Raw genomic sequence first — 4950 nt, forward strand, 5'->3', positions numbered from 1 at the left:
AGTGAGAATTTGCTTATTATCACATCCTCACTAGCCTTCCAACTGTTGAGAGTACTTTAACCCCCTCTTCAACTTAATTTTCTAATTTTTAGAATGAAGATAATTTAAGTAATTAAGATAATTTAGATGAAATAACAGTGCCTATTATCCAATGAATTAAAGAAATATTAACTTGTATTCTTGATGCTGTTAATACTGACAGGAAACTTCACTAAATTTTATAGCTTGAAAGGTTAATAAAAGATATATCTCATCAAGTTTGGAGTTTGATGGGGAAGTCAGTCCATGTAAACAAATAACTGCAGCTTCTGTGTCAGAAGTATTTCATTTTAACCAGTGATCTGAGAAGGCACCAGAAGGCACTAGCTTATGTTAAGAACTAACAGGTAAGATAAGAAGCACAAAAACATTGCAGACAGAAGAGCCAGCATGTGCAAAGAAATACATGGCTCTCTTTTGAGAATTCTGAGTTCCTCATACGTGATGTTCAATCTTCATCCTCTATGTGTTATTAAAGTAATATTAATAAGAATGCCATGAAAGTAATTAATTAAACCCTATTACAGCCCTGAAGGGCTTTAAGCACAAGTATGACACCATGCAACGTCCCAAATCAAGATGAAAGGAAGTATTCCATAAAAAGTAGACCTCATAGCATCTTTTGTACTTTGACATACTGCTAAAGTTTAAAATATGTATTTCTTTATTTGAAGAAAATGGATGTGTATCATCTGAATCTAACATGGAATGTTCATTCTGGCTTAGAAAAAAGAAAAGATCAGGCTTCTAGCCTTTGGGAAAAATTACACATTTTTCCTGTCTTGCTTGTGATTTCATGGAATTACTGTTTGAAAATAGTATGAATTTTCCAATACTATTATAAAAGAAATAAATATATCATATTCACTAATTTTGGGGGTAGTACTGGTGTTGGAACTCAGGTCTTGAACCACATTCCTACCTGGCTGGCCTGGACTGTGATCTTCCTATTTATGCTTCCTGCATAGCTGGGATGACAAGCTCAAGCGCCACACCCAGCTCTGATGGTTGAGATGGAGTCTCACTAGCTTTTTGCCCATGCTGACCTTGAACCATGGATCCCAGCAAGTAGCTGGGATTACAGGCATGGACCATTGCATCCAGCCATATTCACCAATTTTTACAATGACTCATTATGATTATATAATTATCTAAAGGTAGAAATTCCTTAATGTTCAGAATATTTTTTGAATTAAAACTAATAATATACTTCAATGAATGGTAATTATCATTCATAAAATTGAATAAAATAAATAATAAATTAGGTCAATCGTGCATTTCAAATTTTGTATTTAAGAATTTTTTTATTCTAAATTTTTGATATTAGGACATTTATAGGATTTTTTAAAGATTAGCTAACATCTATTAAAAATACAATCCTAAGAAAAAGTGGTATTTATATGCAATGGAATTTTATTTAGCTACAAAGAAGAACAAAATTTTGTCATTTGCAGGTAAATAGAGAGAACTGGAGAACATCATCTTAAGTGAAGTTAGCCACATATTCTCTCTCATATGTGGAATACAGACCTAAAACAAATACAGCAATATTATGAAAACAGGTCACACTAAGGGGAGGTCACATACAAGCGGGGAATGTAAAGAAGGAAACAAAGAGGGTGAACATGGTTGATGTACTCTCCATACAAAAATGAATATAGAATTTTTAAACCAGTTGGAAACACCATAAGAAAGGGACTAAGAGTAAAAGAAAAAACAGAAGAGATGAACCAATTTAGGCTATAGTACATACATACATGGAAGTGCCACAAGGAAATTCCCTGTGTAGCTATCTTAAACAAGCAAAAATGTCACTTTTTTCTTTTACAAAATTGGAGAATAAGAGGGCAGAACAGATCTTACCTGGGGGGGTTGATACCAGTGGAAGGGGGTAAGAGGTGGGGAAAGAGTGTTGCAGGGTGAATGTGGTGCAAATATTGTGTACACATGTATATAGATGGAAAAAGGATACCTGTTGAAACTATTCCAGGAATGAGGGGCTGGGGGATTAAGGAGAATGGTGGAGGGGGTGAATTCAAGTATGATTTATTTGATACATTTTAAGAACTTTTGTAAAATCCACAGTGTACTCCCAGAACAACAATAAAAAAAATTAGGATCCTAAGTGTTTTGATTTGGTCTAAGAGATCCTCTAACACTGAGTAAGACTCAGTGCATTTCTTATTAATAATTACAGTTTATAATTAAGAGGCAGATATAAGGAGGATCATGGTTCAAGGTCAGCCAGTACAAAAAGTTAATGAGTCCCTATCTCAACAAACAAACTGGGCAAGGTGTTTCATGTGTGTAATCTCAGCTATGTGGAAGGCAGAATTAGGAGGATTATTGCCTGAGGTCAACCTGGACAAAAGCAGCAACCCCCTATCTAAAAATAAAACTTAAAAGAAAGCAGAAAGGGCTGTGGGGCACGATCCAAGTGGTAGAGCATTTGCCTAGCAACCATCAGGCCCTGAGATCAAACCCCAATACTGCTAAAAAAAATAAAAGAAGAAAAGGAAAAGACAGGACAAACACATATGTATCTATGTGTGTTGTGCACATACATGAGAACTTCATATGTAGTCAGTCTTTTAATCCTCATGGCAATCCTACATGTCATGCAAGACTGCACGTCTGTTTTATAAATAGTGCATTTACCATACTTAAAGGATAAGTGGCTTGCCCAAGTTTCACCGGTATATTGTGGACTTCAGATTTGAACCTCGTTCAACTGGCTCCAGATCCCATGCTCTTAGCTGCCCTGCCATACTGTCTTCCCCTTTCAGCTGATAAGAAGCATGTGTAAATATTAGAACAACAAGACATGTGAGAAGAACGTGGGACTTGTTGGTTTGGAGGGAGAGGAGGGATGAGGATTACTTTAGTGAAGCAACAGCTTAAACTCAAACTGGGAGTCAGGCATATTTGGCAATGTCTAGAAAATTGGTGAGGAAACAACGCAGGCCAATTAAGAAGAACCATGGCCATGAATCAGCGAGGCAGACCCCAGACACTGTCACAGGTGTAGACTAGTGGACAATCAAAGCCAATGTGGCAAAGAGGAACATACACATAGCCTAGGACAAGCTGATCCCAGAGCAATGATGGAGGGAACAAAGTCATTAAAGGCAGTCAAGATCTACAGGATGAATTAACTGGATGTATCTTTCTGGAAGGCAAGTTGTCCATTTATATCAAGAGGGACATAATTTTATTTATTCCTTCATTCAGGAATAATAGTAAACATATTCAAGGATTAATATAAATCATATTCATCTATGAGAGATTAGAAATTTCCTAAATATTTGTCCATTGAATAGATAAATGGGCCAGTTGTAACAGTTCATGCCTGTAGTCCCAGTTCTTAGGAGGTAGAAACAGGAGAATTACAGGTTCAGTGCCTGACTGGACTACATATTGACATCTTGTCTCAAAACAACAACAAAAAAAATAGGTAAATGATTAGATTAATTATAAATGATGCTTCATTTACATAAGGTAGTATATACTAAATTATTCAGTCTTCTAACATGCATGTTTGGTCCTAAAACCATGAACATAATATAATGGTCAGAGGAAAGCAGCAAATCACATACTGACAATTGTATACCACTGTCATAATCCATTTTGTGCTGCTATATGCCTGAGATTGGGTAACTTATAAAGAACAGAGATTTTTCTCACAGTTCTGGGGGCTGGGAAGTCCTAAATCTAACCCACATTTACTATCTTGCTCTATCATCCCATGGAAGAAGGTAGGAAGGAAAGAAAACCCATTGTGTGCACACATGCACGTTCAAGAAAGAAAAGGAGAGGAAAAGCAAGCAAGAGAGGATAGAATTTACTTTTGTAACAAACCCACTCTTTTAATAAGGACATTAGTCCACCCATGAGGGCAGTGCCCATGCACCTAGTCCCCTCTTAGAGGTCCCAGCTCTCAACATTTTTGCATTGGGGTGTAAGTTTCCAATACATAAACATGGGCAGACACATTCAAGCCATTGCAACCACAATAATTGTGAATAAAAATGGAAGAATACTTTTTAAATGATATGTATACCTAACAACTTTGATGGAAATTTAGTGATTATTACTAATTCTCTATTTCTTTTTGCTTATTTTAGTTTCTACATTCTTTATCTTCAGCATATATTCCTTTCCCCATAAAAATGTAATTGAAAGAAATGTATATTGATTTTATATAGCCTGAATATAAATAGTACTATTCATTTGGAAATAATCTTACATTTATGTTTATATATTGTAACACTCTGTCATGCGATATTATATTAATACCCTTTGGTGTATCTACTTTATTCTAATTTTAAAGATGGAGAAACTAAGTCCTCTCAACGTGAGCAGTCATCCCACTAGTAAGCAAGACAGCTCTGTCTTAAATGAAACTAAGTCTATGGCACTTTCCACTGCAAGGAGAGGTACTTTTCACTTAATCCCCATACAGTAGTAAAAGGAGCCAACTGAGCATTAAAATATAGTACCATTAGAGTTCTATCCTGAATGCTTGTAAGAGCAAGCCAGCATATCATTATTTTTCATTTCATTGAGTTTTTTTAATGTCAAATTTTGACTGCAAACTCTGTTCAGAGTGGAAAGTTCAAATTAAAATGTCAGTTTTGATTCAGTGAAGATGCTTTACTTTCAAAATATTTAAGGAAAATATTTTCATTAAAACCAAGATGATTGGATGTTACGGTATATAAATGTCATAAGTTCCATCATTCAGTAAAAAGATTTTAGGCCTTATACAATTCCTGAAACTTGATAACACATAATATTTTAGTCTTGAAAATCTACATGTTCATATTCATATTTACATAAATATTTAAAGCATATGCGGTAAGTCTAAATTGTTCATGCTCTAGTTTGCCAATGTTAATGATAAGCAATCCA

Source organism: Castor canadensis, chromosome 6 (assembly GCF_047511655.1).
Source record: "Castor canadensis chromosome 6, mCasCan1.hap1v2, whole genome shotgun sequence".
Taxonomy (NCBI): Eukaryota; Metazoa; Chordata; class Mammalia; order Rodentia; family Castoridae; genus Castor; species Castor canadensis.